This window comes from Pleurodeles waltl, chromosome 1_1, assembly GCF_031143425.1.
Source record: "Pleurodeles waltl isolate 20211129_DDA chromosome 1_1, aPleWal1.hap1.20221129, whole genome shotgun sequence".
Taxonomy (NCBI): domain Eukaryota; kingdom Metazoa; phylum Chordata; class Amphibia; order Caudata; family Salamandridae; genus Pleurodeles; species Pleurodeles waltl.
The window spans coordinates 110318803-110333184 of record NC_090436.1 but is presented as its reverse complement, the minus strand read 5'-3'; the positions used below and the strand labels follow the sequence as shown (position 1 = coordinate 110333184).

The 14382-nt window shown below is 48.6% G+C and overlaps 1 protein-coding gene across 1 annotated transcript in view; it reads right to left on the bottom strand.

Moving 5' to 3' along the window:
- PIK3C3 (phosphatidylinositol 3-kinase catalytic subunit type 3) overlaps positions 1-14382 on the bottom strand; it is a 699052-nt gene that overhangs the window by 451559 nt on the left and 233111 nt on the right. The window lies entirely within an intron of this gene.

The window sequence follows — 14382 nt, the reverse complement described above, 5'->3', positions numbered from 1 at the left end:
GGACCCACATCACTTGAACCCAGAAACAGAATGTCTCCAGGGTCTTGCCTCCTGATTGAATTCTCAGGGACATAACATATTTCCAATTCTCCTGCAACAGCACCTGGACTCTGCCATTTGTGGTGCCAACCCAGTCCTGGAGCCTTGGCAGTGTGTATAAAGTGCTGCTTCAGCAGAATCCAAGCATCACTGTTGATGCACGGTCTCAGAACCCGTGCATCTCCTCCACCGCATCATCACAGTTGCGAGGACTGACTTTGATGCATCACCAACTGTGCAGTGCATCAACTCCATCTGCGATGCATCAGTGCCGTTGTGTGGCTCAGAACCGACGTGTCGCTTTTCTTTGTGGACCGACAATGACAATTAGCCTCACCTGCAACCAGCATTTTGTCTCGACGATGACGCAACTAAAGTACTTAGCAGTGGTCCAAGGCTAGTCCGTCCATCCAACCTGAACTTTTCACTTTGTTCCGGTCCAGTACGATTAGATATCCTTGGATAGCTCTTTTTGCTTCTAATCATTATTTTTCAGTTTAATCTTTAACTGGTTCCATACGTCAGATGGCCGGAAGCCATCCAAAGCTACAGTGTTCATGGGTGTCAGACAGCTCCCAGCCGTCTGAGCACATGGCACTGGAAATGCCTCTGGTGCCCGCACCAGAGGGATTGTCTTCTGAAAAAAAAAAAGCCTCAGGAGATCTCCAAGGGCTATTTCTGTGAAATCAGCTGCAGCAGGGTGATCTACAAGCAGCGATGCACCCACTAGACACCACGGAGAGGAGAGTGCCCCCCTTGAGTAAGGGCTTTTACTCCCCCTTAATAATTTGGGTATATTCAGTCTTTCTGCCCCCATCAGAGGGCAGACGGAGGAAGTAGCCCCTGATCTGCCCCTGGGAGGGTGTGGGGGATGTGAGGGGTGGCTGGGGGGGAGGGGGTAGTACAAAGCTCACTAGGAACCAGGATTTATATTTGATATATGTAAGGAAATGCCTCCTTGGCATGGTTACCCCCTGACTTTTTGCCTTTGCTAATGCCAAGTTATGATTTGAAAGTGTGCTGAGGCCTGCTAACCAGGCCCCAGCACCAGTGTTCTTTCCCTAAAACTGTACCTTTGTTTCCACAATTGGCACACCCTGGCATCCAGGTAAGTCCCTTGTAACTGGTACCCCTGGTAACAAGGGCCCTGATGCCAGGGAAGGTCTCTAAGGGCTGCAGCATGTCTTATGCCACCCTGGGGACCCCTCACTCAGCACAGACACACTGCTTGCCACCTTGTGTGTGCTGGTGGGGAGAAAATGACTAAGTCCACATGACACTCCCCTCAGGGTGCCATGACAACCTCACACTGCCTATGGCATAGATAAGTCACCCCTCTAGCAGGCCTTACAGCCCTAAGGCAGGGTGCACTATACCATAGGTGAGGGCATTGGTGCATGAGCACTATGCCCCTACAGTGTCTAAGCAAAACCTTAGACATTGTAAGTGCAGGGTAGCCATAAGAGTATATGGTCTGGGAGTCTGTCCTACACGAACTCCACAGCACCATAATGGCTACACTGAAAACTGGGAAGTTTGGTATCAAACTTCTCAGCACAATAAATGCACACTGATGCCAGTGTACATTTTATTGTGAAATACACCCCAGAGGGCATCTTGGAGATGCCCCCTGAAAACATACCCGACTTCCAGTGTGGGCTGACTAGTTTTGCCAGCCTGCCACACATCAGACATGTTGCTGGCCACATGGGGAGAGTGCCTTTGTCACTCTGTGGCTAGTAACAAAGCCTGTACTGGGTGGGGGTGCTTCTCACCTCCCCCTGCAAGAACTGTAACACCTGGCGGTGAGCCTCAAAGGCTCATCCCCTTTTGTTACAGCGCCACAGGGCACTCCAGCTAGTGTAGATGCCCGCCCCCTCCGGCCACGGCCCCACTTTTGGTGGCAAGGCCGGAGGAGATAATGAGAAAAACAAGGAGTCGTCACTGGCCAGTCAGGACAACCCCTAAGGTGTCCTGAGCTGAGGTGACTCTGACTTTTAGAAATCCTCCATCTTGCAGATGGAAGATTCCCCCTATAGGATTAGGGATGTGCCCCCTACCCTCAGGGAGGAGGCACAAAGAGGGTGTAGCCACCCTCAGGGCTAGTAGCCATTGGCTACTAACCCCCCAGACCTAAACACACCCCTAAATTGAGTATTTAGGGGCCCCCAGAACCAAGCAAGATAGATTCCTGCAACCTGAAGACGAAGAAGGACTGCTGACCTGAAGCCCTGCAGAGAAGACGGAGACACCAACTGCTTTGGCCCCAGCCCTACCGGCCTGTCTCCCCACTTCAAGAAAAACTGCAACAGCGACACGTCCCCCAGGGTCCAGTGACCTCTGAAGCCTCAGAGGACTACCCTGCATCTAAAAGGACCAAGAACTCCCAAGGACAGCGGCCCTGTTCCAAAGAAACTGCAACTTTGCAACAAAGAAGCAACTTTTAAAGACCACACGTTTCCCGCCGGAAGCGTGAGACTTTCCACTCTGCACCCGACGCCCCCGGCTCGACCTGCGGAGAACCAACACTACAGGGAGGACTCCCCGGCAACTGCGACCCTGTGAGTAGCCAGAGTTGACCCCCCTGATTGCCCCTCAGCGACGCCTGCAGAGGGAATCCAGAGGCTCCCCCTGACCGCGACTGCCTGCTTCTAAGAACCCGACGCCTGGTAAAGACACTGCACCCGCAGCCCCCAGGACCTGAAGGATCCGACCTCCAGTGCAGAAGCGACCCCCAGGTGGCCCTCTCCCTTGCCCAGGTGGTGGCTACCCCGAGGAGCCCCCCCCCCCACCTGCCTGCTTCGCTGAAGAGACCCCTGGGTCTCCCATTGAAACCTATTGCGAACCCAACGCCTGTTTGCACACTGCACCCGGCCGCCCCCGTGCCGCTGAGGGTGTACTTTCTGTGCTGACTTGTGTCCCCCCCGGTGCCCTACAAAACCTCCCTGGTCTGCCCTCCAAAGTCGCGGGTACTTACCTGCTGGCAGACTGGAACCGGGGCACCCCCTTCTCCATTGAAGCCTATGCGTTTTGGGCACCACTTTGACCTCTGCACCTGACTGGCCCTGAGCTGCTGGTGTGGTAACTTTGGGGTTGCCCTGAACCCCCAACGGTTGGCTACCTTGGACCCAACTTTGAACCCTGTAGGTGTTTTACTTACCTGCAAAACTAACCAAAACGTACTTCCCCCAGGAACTGTTGAAAATTGCACTGTCTAGTTTTAAAATAGCTTATTGCCATTTATGCTAAAACTGTACATGATATTGTGTTGATTCAAAGTTCCTAAGATACCCGAGTGAAATACCTTTCATTTGAAGTATTACTTGTAAATCTTGAACCTGTGGTTCTTAAAACAAACTAAGAAAATATATTTTTCTATATAAAAACCTATTGGCCTGGAATTGTCTTTTGAGTGTGTGTTCCTCATTTATTGCCTGTGTGTGTACAACAAATGCTTAACACTACCCTCTAATAAGCCTACTGCTCGACCACACTACCACAAAATAGAGCATTAGAATTATCTCTTTTTGCCACTATCTTACCTATAAGGGGAACCCTTGGACTCTGTGCATGCTATTTCTCACTTTGAAATAGTACATACAGAGCCAACTTCCTACATTGGTGGATCAGCGGAGGGGTACAAGACTTTGCATTTGCTGGACTACTCAGCCAATACCTGATCACACAACTAAATTCCAAAAATTGTCATTAGAAACTGATTTTTGAAATTTGAGCTATTTTTCTAAATTTTTAAAAGTCCTGCTAGGGCCTTATGTTAGTCCCTATTAGCATTTCTTTTAGAGTATAAAAGTTTTGTAAAAGTTTGAATTAAATTCTAGAGATAGTTTTAGATTCTTAAAAAGTCTTCCAACTTTTAGAAACATAATGTCTGCTGCAGAAGAGATAGTGATGGAACTCAACCTCACCCCTTACCTGCATCTTAGGATGTCAGAGTTAAGGTCTCTCTGCAAAATCAAAAAGATAAAGACTGGTTCAAACCCTACCAAAGTACAGCTCCAGGAGCTTTTGGCAGAGTTTGCTAAAAATAACCCCTCTGATGATATATTCACAGAGGGGGAAGCTAGTGATGAGGAGGGAAATTTCCCACCCCCTCTCCTAGTTAGGGAGCCCAGGGTTTCTCCAACCCTGACTCCAGAAGTGATAGTCAGAGATGTTGCTTCTCTCACAGGAGAGTCCAACAGCTCTGCAAGCATTGAGGGCAGCCTCAATGAAGATGACCTCCTGCTAGCCAGGTTGGCCAAAAGATTGGCTTTGGAAAGACAGATCCTAGCCATAGAAAGGGAAAGACAAGAGATGGGCGTACGTCCCATCAATGGTGGCAGCAACATAAATAGGGTCAGAGATTCTCCTGACATGTTGAAAATCCCTAAAGGGATTGTAACTAAATATGAAGATGGAGATGACATCACCAAATGGTTCACAGCTTTTGAGAGGGCTTGTGCAACCAGAAAAGTAAACAGATCTCACTGGGGTGCTCTCCTTTGGGAAATGTTCACTGGAAAGTGTAGGGATAGACTCCTCACACTCTCTGGAAAAGCTGCAGCATCCTATGACCTCATGAAGGCTACCCTGATTGAGGGCTTTGGATTCTCAACTGAGGAGTACAGGGATTGACCTGGGTTGATTTTGTTGACTTCTCAGTCAAAACACTGGATGGTTGGATTCATGGCAGTGGTGTAAATGATTATGATGGGCTGTACAATTTATTTGTGAAAGAATACCTGTTAAGTAATTGTTTCATTGATAAACTGCATCAGCATCTGGTAGACCTAGGACCAATTTCTCCCCAAGAATTGGGAAAGAAGGCGGACCATTGGGTCAAGACTAGGGTGACCAAGACTTCCACAGGATGTGACCAAAAGAAAGGGGTCACAAAGACTCCCCAGGGGAAGAGTGTTGAGACATCCAAGGGAAAAAGTAAAGAGTCTTCTACAGGGCACCAAAAACCTGCTCAGGAGGGAGGGTCCAAAGCCTCTTCACAATCCAATTTTGGGTACAAGGGTAAAAACTTTGATCCCAAAAAGGCCTGGTGTCGTAGCTGTAATCAGCAGGGACACCAAACTGGAGACAAGGCCTGTCCCAAGAAAGGTTCCACTTCAAACTCTACTCCAGCTAACACTGGAATAGCCAGTCTCCAGGTGGGATCAACAGTGTGCCCAGAGCAAATCAGGATTCACACTGAAGCTACATTAGTCTGAGGGTGGGTTGGACTTAGCCACACTGGCTGCCTGGCCCCCTAATATGCAAAAATACAGGCAGCAACTCTTAATTAATGGGACTAGTGCAGAAGGCCTGAGGGATAAAGGTGCCAGTGTCACCATGGTGACAGAGAAACTGGTTTCCCCTGGTCAATACATGGCTGGACAAACTTATCCAGTCACCAACGCTGGCAATCAGACTAAAGTACATCTCATGGCTATGGTAACTTTAGAGTGGGGAGGGGTCAATGGCCTGAAACAGGTGGTGGTCTCCTCAAATATCCCTGTAGACTGTTTGCTTGGAAATGACCTGGAGTCCTCAGCATGGGCTGAGGTAGAACTCAAAACCCATGTAGCCATGCTGGGTATCCCTGAACTGGTGTGTGTCAAGACAAGGGCACAGTGCAAGGCTCAGGGTGAAAAAAGTGGTGCTGGAGCCTGGAAAAAGGGCACAACCCTCCAAGAGAAAAGGAAAGAAGACTGGGGAACCAGCTTCCACACAACAAGAGAAAGAGAACCTCTCTTCCCAGGAAGAAGTTCTGCCCTCTGAGGGAACTGAGCCCATGGAGTTGGAACCTTATCAGGTTGAACTCTTAGGCCCAGGGGGACCCACAAGGGAACAGTTGTGTAAGGGGCAAGAAACCTGTCCCGCTCTTGAAGGCATTAGGCAGCAAGCTGCTGAAGAGACCAAAGGAAAGATCATTGGAACACATAGAGTCTATTGGGAAGATGGGCTCCTCTACACTGAGGCAAGAGATCCCAAAACTGGTGCCTCAGGAGTTTAGGGAGTTCATTCTAACCTTAGCTCATGATATTCCACTTGCTGGGCATTTGGGACAAACCAAGACTTGTGAAAGGTTAGTTAACCATTTCTATTGGCCCAACATGTCCCAGAAAGTAAAGGAGTTTTGTGTCTCCTGTGCCACCCGTCAAGCCAGTGGTAAGACAGGTGGACACCCAAAGACCCCTCTCATTCCACTTCCAGTGGTGGGGGTCCCCTTTGAAAGAGTGGGTGTGGACTTAGTGGGTCCACTTGAACCTCCCACAGCCTCAGGGAACCAGTATATCCTAGTGGTAGTGGATCATGCCACTAGGTACCCTGAAGCAATTCCCCTTAGGTCCACTACTGCCCCTGCAGTAGCTAAAGCACTCATTGGTATCTTTACCAGAGTGGGATTTCCTAAGAAGGTGGTATCTGACAGGGGTACCAACTTCATGTCAGCATACCTGAAACATATGTGGAATGAGTGTGGGGTGACTTACAAATTCACCACACCATACCATCCACAAACCAATGGCCTTGTAGAAAGATTTAACAAGACATTGAAAGGCATGATCATGGGGCTCCCTGAAAAGCTCAAAAGGAGATGGGATGTCCTCTTGCCATGTCTGCTTTTCGCCTACAGAGAGGTGCCTCAGAAGGGAGTAGGGTTTTCCCCCTTTGAACTTCTGTTTGGCCATCCTGTAAGGGGACCACTAGCTCTTGTAAAAGAAGGCTGGGAGAGACCTCTTCATGAGCCTAAACAAGATATAGTGGACTATGTACTAGGCCTACGTTCCAGGATGGCAGAGTACATGGAAAAGGCAAGTAAAAAACTTGAGGCCAGCCAACAACTCCAGAAGATGTGGTATGACCAAAAGGCTGCTATGGTTGAGTTTCAGCCAGGGCAGAAAGTCTGGGTTCTGGAGCCTGTGGCTCCCAGGGCACTTCAGGACAGATGGAGTGGCCCTTACCCAGTGCTAGAAAAGAAGAGTCAGGTCACCTACCTGGTCGACCTAGGCACTAGCAGGACCCCCAAAAGGGTGAACCGCCTCACACTCTTTCATGACAGGGCAGATGTGAATCTGTTGATGGTAACAGATGAGGACCAGGAAGTTGAGAGTGAACCTCTCCCTGATCTCCTCTCCACAGACCCTAAAGATGGCTCAGTAGATGGAGTGATCTATTCAGACACCCTCTCTGGCCAACAGCAATCTGACTGTAAGAAGGTCTTACAACAGTTTGCTGAGCTCTTTTCCCTAACCCCTGGCCAGACACACCTGTGTACCCATGATGTGGACACAGGAGACAGCATGCCTGTCAAAAACAACATTTTTAAACAGTCTGGCCAAGTTAAGGAAAGCATCAAAGTGGAAGTCCACAAGATGCTGGAATTGGGAGTCATTGAGCACTCTGACAGCCCCTGGGCTAGCACAGTGGTCTTAGTCCCCAAACCTCACACCAAGGATGGAAAGAGAGAGATGAGGTTTTGTGTGGACTACAGAGGACTTAATTCTGTCACCAAGACAGATGCCCATCCCATTCCAAGGGCAGATGAATTGATTGATAAACTAGGTGCTGCCAAATACTTAAGTACCTTTGACTTGACAGCATGGTACTGGCAAATCAAAATGGCACCATGAGCAAAAAAAAAGACAGCATTCTCCACACCTGATGGGCACTATCAGTTCACTGTTATGCCCTTTGGTATAAAGAATGCCCCTGCCACCTTCCAAAGGTTGGTTAATCAAGTCCTGGCTGGCTTGGATTCCTTTAGTGCAGCTTTTCTTGACGATATTGCGGTCTTTAGCTCCAGGTGGCAGGATCACCTGGTCTACCTGAAGAAGGTTTTGAAGGCCCTGCAAGCAGCAGGCCTCTCTATCAAGGTATACCAATGCCAGATAGGGCAGGGAACTGTGGTTTACTTCGGACACCTTGTAGGTGGAGGCCAAGTTCAGCCACTCCAGTCAAAGATCCAGACTATTCTGGACTGGGCAGCTCCAAAATCCCAGACTCAAGTCTAGGCATTCCTTGGCTTGACTGGGTACTACAGGAGGTCTGTGAAGGGATATGGATCAATAGTGACACCCCTCCCAGAACTTACCTCCAAGAAAATGCCCAAGAAGATAAACTGGACTGTAGAATGCCAACAGACCTTTGACACCCCGAAACAAGCTATGTGCACAGCACCAGTTCTAAGAGCTCCAGATTACTCCAAGCAGTGCATTGTGCAGACTGATGCCTCTGAACATGGGATAGGGGCAGTTCTGTCCCAAACAAATGATGATGGCCTTGACCAGCCTGTTGCTTTCATTAGCAGGAGGTTACTCCCCAGGGAGCAGCGTTGGAGTGCCATTGAGAGGGAGGCCTTTGCTGTGGTTTGGTCCTTGAAGAAGCTGAGACGATACCTCTTTGGTACTCACTTTGTAGTTCAAACTGACCACAGACCTCTCAGATGGCTAATGCAAATGAAAGGTGAAAATCCAAAACTGTTGAGGTGGTCCATCTCCCTACAGGGAATGGACTTTATAGTGGAACACAGACCTGGGACTGCCCATGCCAATGCAGATGGCCTTTCCAGGTTCTTCCACTTTGTGTAAGGAAATGCCTCCTTGGCATGGTTACCCCCTGACTTTTTGCCTTTGCTGATGCCAAGTTATGATTTGAAAGTGTGCTGAGGCCTGCTAACCAGGTCCCAGCACCAGTGTTCTTTCCCTAAAACTGTACCTTTGTTTCCACAATTGGCACACCCTGGCATCCAGGTAAGTCCCTTGTAACTGGTACCCCTGGTACCAAGGGCCCTGATGCCAGGGAAGGTCTCTAAGGGCTGCAGCATGTCTTATGCCACCCTGGGGACCCCTCACTCAGCACAGACACACTGCTTGCCACCTTGTGTGTGCTGGTGGGGAGAAAATGACTAAGTCCACATGACACTCCCCTCTGGGTGCCATGCCAACCTCACACTGCCTATGGCATAGATAAGTCACCCCTCTAGCAGGCCTTACAGCCCTAAGGCAGGGTGCACTATACCATAGGTGAGGGCATAGGTGCAAGAGCACTATGCCCCTACAGTGTCTAAGCAAAACCTTAGACATTGTAAGTGCAGGGTAGCCATAAGAGTATATGGTCTGGGAGTCTGTCCTACACGAACTCCACAGCACCATAATGGCTACACTGAAAACTGGGAAGTTTGGTATCAAACTTCTCAGCACAATAAATGCACACTGATGCCAGTGTACATTTTATTGTGAAATACACCCCAGAGGGCATCTTAGAGATGCCCCCTGAAAACATACCCGACTTCCAGTGTGGGCTGACTAGTTTTGCCAGCCTGCCACACACCAGACATGTTGCTGGCCACATGGGGAGAGTGCCTTTGTCACTCTGTGGCTAGTAACAAAGCCTGTACTGGGTGGGGGTGCTTCTCACCTCCCCCTGCAAGAACTAACACCTGGCGGTGAGCCTCAAAGGCTCACCCCCTTTTGTTACAGCGCCACAGGGCACTCCAGCTAGTGGAGATGCCCGCCCCCTCCGGCCAGGGCCCCACTTTTGGCAGCAAGGCCGGAGGAGATAATGAGAAAAACAAGGAGTCGTCATTGGCCAGTCAGGACAACCCCTAAGGTGTCCTGAGCTGAGGTGACTCTGACTTTTAGAAATCCTCCATCTTGCAGATGGAAGATTCCCCCAATAGGATTAGGGATGTGCCCCCTCCCTTCAGGGAGGAGGCACAAAGAGGGTGTAGCCACCCTCAGGGCTAGTAGCCATTGGCTACTAACCCCCCAGACCTAAACACACCCCAAAATTGAGTATTTAGGGGCCCCCAGAACCAAGCAAGATAGATTCCTGCAACCTGAAGACGAAGAAGGACTGCTGACCTGAAGCCCTGCAGAGAAGACGGAGACACCAACTGCTTTGGCCCCAGCCCTACCGGCCTGTCTCCCCACTTCAAGAAAAACTGCAACATCGACACGTCCCCCAGGGTCCAGTGACCTCTGAAGCCTCAGAGGACTACCCTACATCTAAAAGGACCAAGATCTCCCGAGGACAGCGGCCCTGTTCCAAAGAAACTGCAACTTTGCAACAAAGAAGCAACTTTTAAAGACCACACGTTTCCCGCCGGAAGCGTGAGACTTTCCACTCTGCACCCGACGCCCCCGGCTCGACCTGCGGAGAACCAACACTACAGGGAGGACTCCCCAGAGACTGCGAAACTGTGAGTAGCCAGAGTTGACCCCCCCTGAGCCCCCCCAGCGACGCCTGCAGAGAGAATCCAGAGGCTCCCCCTGACCGCGACTGCCTGCTTCTAAGAACCCAACACCTGGTAAAGACACTGCACCCGCAGCCCCCAGGACCTGAAGGATCCGACCTCCAGTGCAGAAGCGACCCCCCAGGTGGCCCTCTCCCTTGCCCAGGTGGTGGCTACCCCGAGGAGCCTCCCCCCCCCCTTGCCTGCCTGCTACGCTGAAGAGACCCCTGGGTCTCCCATTGAAACCTATTGCGAACCCGGCGCCTGTTTGCACACTGCACCCGGCCACCCCCGTGCCGCTGAGGGTGTACTTTCTGTGCTGACTTGTGTCCCCCCCGGTGCCCTACAAAACCCCCCTGGGTCTGCCCTCCAAAGTCGCGGGTACTTACCTGCTAGCAGACTGGAACCGGGGCACCCCCTTCTCCATTGAAGCCTAAGCATTTTGGGCACCACTTTGACCTCTGCATCTGACCGGCCCTGAGCTGCTGGTGTGGTAACTTTGGGGTTGCCCTGAACCCCCAACGGTGGGCTACCTTGGACCCAGCTTTTAACCCTGTAGGGGTTTTACTTACCTGCAAAACTAACCAAAACTTACCTCCCCCAGGAACTGTTGAAAATTGCACTGTCTAGTTTTAAAATAGCTTATTGCCATTTCTGCTAAAACTGTACATGATATTGTGTTGATTCAAAGTTCCTAAGATACCAGAGTGAAATACCTTTCATTTGAAGTATTACTTGTAAATCTTGAACCTGTGGTTCTTAAAATAAGCTAAGAAAATATATTTTTCTATATAAAAACCTATTGGCCTGGAATTGTCTTTTGAGTGTGTGTTCCTCGTTTATTGCCTGTGTGTGTACAACAAATGCTTAACACTACCCTCTGATAAGCCTACTGCTCGACCACACTACCACAAAATAGAGCATTAGAATTATCTCTTTTTGCCACTATCTTACCTCTAAGGGGAACCCTTGGACTCTGTGCATGCTAGTTCTCACTTTGAAATAGTACATACAGAGCCAACTTCCTACAATATACATCTAGGGGTGGGGGCTGCCTAGAATAGGCATTGTAATACCCCCACCTCTTCCAAAAAGCAGCACAGTCTTTCTGCCTCGCCCCGAGTGAGCAATAACCCCCAATCTACCCCCTCGGGGAAGGGAGGGAACCCACTAGACAATATGGATTTTTTTTTATTTATCTAGGGGTGGGGGCTGTCCAGAATGGCCATTGCAATACTCCCCCCCCCACCCCCCAAAAAAAACAAATCAGCACAGTCTTTCTGCCTCCTGCAGGGGACAGATCGGAGCAACAGTCCCCAAACTGACCCCCCCAGGAGTGTCAGACAGCCCACCAGGCAATGCCCCACCCCCAAAATAAACTGGCACAGTCTTTATGCCCCAGCAGATGGAGAGTATTATGTTCAATCTGCCCCCCATGGCGGGCAGAAAGCCCACTAGACACCAGGGAAGCATTTTTTTTTTTAAATAGAGAGGTGGGGGCTGACCACCACCATGGGCATGGTTATGCCCCCCACCTCAACTGAAGGGCCAACAGTCTTACTGCCCCGCTGTGCACTAAAGCATCTCATCCCAGTGGAAAGCAAGAGGACATGTGACTCTTGGGTTTTGATTTTACATATGGACAAAGATAGCTTAGTCAGGTATCATTTTTATCTTGGAGACTGAGTGAAACACTGGATGGTAGGAAGTTTGTGCCGGCGCAGTGATCCCACACAGAAATATAAGGAAAATGTGATTTTTTAGCTAAATTTGAGGCTTGCGGGGGATTCTAGGTAAGACAACGTTTGGGGATCCATGCAAGCCACACCTCCCTGGACTACTCCGGGTGTCTAGTTGTCAGAAATGTCAGGTTTGGAAGGTTTCCCTAGATAGGCGCCGAGCCTGGGACTAAAAACACAGGTGTCCCCCTTGTAAAAATAGGTTGTTTTGTGATAGATAATTTTGATGTGTCCACAATATGTTTTGGGTCCTTTCCTGCCATGGGCACTTGGCCCACCAACACATTTAAGGTAGCATTTTTATCGGGAGGCCTGAGGGAATGCTGGGTGGTAGGAAATTTGTGGTTTCCCTCTGATTCCAGAACTTTCCATCACAGAAATGTGAAGTAAATGTGTTGTTTTTTTTAGACAAACTGTGAGGTTTGCACAAGATTCTGGGTAACAGAACCTGGTGAGAGTCACACAGCTCACCCCATTCTGGATTCCCCTGGGCATTTAGTTTTCAAAAATGTACAGGTTTTCTAGGTGCCACTTGAGGTAGGGACCAAAAACCACAGCTACCCAACTTTGCAAAAAACAGGGTCAGTTTTGCGTGGAAAAATGTGATGTATCCAAGTTGCGTTTTGGGGCCTTTCCTGTCCCAGGTACTTAGCCTACCCAAACAAGCAAGGTACCATTTTCATCATAAGACTTAGGAGAAAGCTGGGTAGAAGGAAGTTTGTGGCTCTGCAGATTCCAGAATTTCCATCACAGAAATGTGAGGAGAATATGTTTTTTTCATCATTTGTTCGAAGTTTGTAAGGGATTCTAGGTAAAACAACCTGGTGGGAGCCACACATGTCACCCCACCAAGGTGTCAGCTGAGGTAGGGCCCAAAACCCACAGCTACCCACGTTGCAAAAAGCGGGTCAGTTTTGCGTGAAAAAAATTGATATATCCATGTTGCGTTTTGGGACGTTTCCTGTCGCAGGCACTAGGCCTAGCCACACAAACGACGTACCATTTTTAATCGGCAGACTTAGGGAAACACAGAATAGTAGAACAAGTGTTATTACCAATTGTTTTTCTCTGCACTTGCAACTTCCATAGGTAAGACAGTGTGTAAGCAAGAAGTAATTTTGAGAAATGCACTCCAATTCACAAGCTACTATGAGTAATCCCAAATTCAAAGATGTGCAAATATGACTGCTGCTAAACTCCATATCTTGTGCCCATTTCGCAAGTACATAGGTTTCCTTGATAACTATTTTCCACTCTTTATTTTTTACCAAATTAATTGTGGTATACCTGGTACACAATGAAAAGCCACTGGAAGGTGCAGCTCAGTAATTGGCTCTGGATACCTAGAGTTCTCAGTGAACTTATAAGCCCTATATATCCCCTCACCCAGAAGGCTCCAGTGGCCGTAACAGTATATTGCTTTTGAAAATCTGCCATAGTTAGAAGTCACAGATAAAAACATAGACACAAATGGCTGTTTTTTTCAACTCAATTTCAATATTTTCTATTTTAACAGTGTCTTACTTTGAGAAAACCGTGAAGGATCTACACAATTCTTGAATTCAGGATTTTGTTTACTTTTCAGAAATGTATAGCTTTCCAGGATCCAACATTGGTTTCATATCCATTTCTATCACTAACTGGAAGGAGGTCGAAAGCACAGAAAAATTGGCTATCTCCCAGTAAAATGCCAAAACTGTGTTGAAAGATTTGGTTTTCTGATTCAAGTCTGCCTGTTCCTGAAAGCTGGGAAGATGGTGATTTTAGCCCTGCAACCCCTTCGTTGATGCCATTTGCAGGGAAAAAAAACTGATGCTTTTTTGTGCAGCACCTTTTTCCCTTCTATCCCCACAAAAAACAAACTTTAGATGTATTTTGGTTAATTTCTCAGTCCCCTCCAGGGGAATCCACAAACCCGTAGTACCTTTAGAATCACCAGGATGTTGGAAAAAAATGCCCTTTCCCACTGGAGTTCAGTTTGGAAAACTTGTCAACCCGATGAAAAAGGAAGCAGTGCTACAAATCTCTGTCCTAAGACAAGGAAAAAGAAGAACTGCCGTTGTCGTACAGGGTTGGTGCTTAAATGCAGTTGTGCTCCATCACTAATCGGGTGGAACAAAGTGCATGCAGAGCCTCATGGTGCCACGTGGGATCACTGCTATTCAAATTTTTGAGTCCAGTCTGGCGCCAAGGATTTATTCTAAAGGTGAGGAATCAGAGCTTAGAAGTACCCATCAGAAATACGAGTACTCTCCTTCTGTGACCTTAGATCAAAACCAGCATTAGGATTTTTTAATAAAATGCAGGGTAATGCAATAGCACTTATCTTATGTAATCTAGTAAATGGTAAAGCAATGAAGTGATACCATATGCAATGTA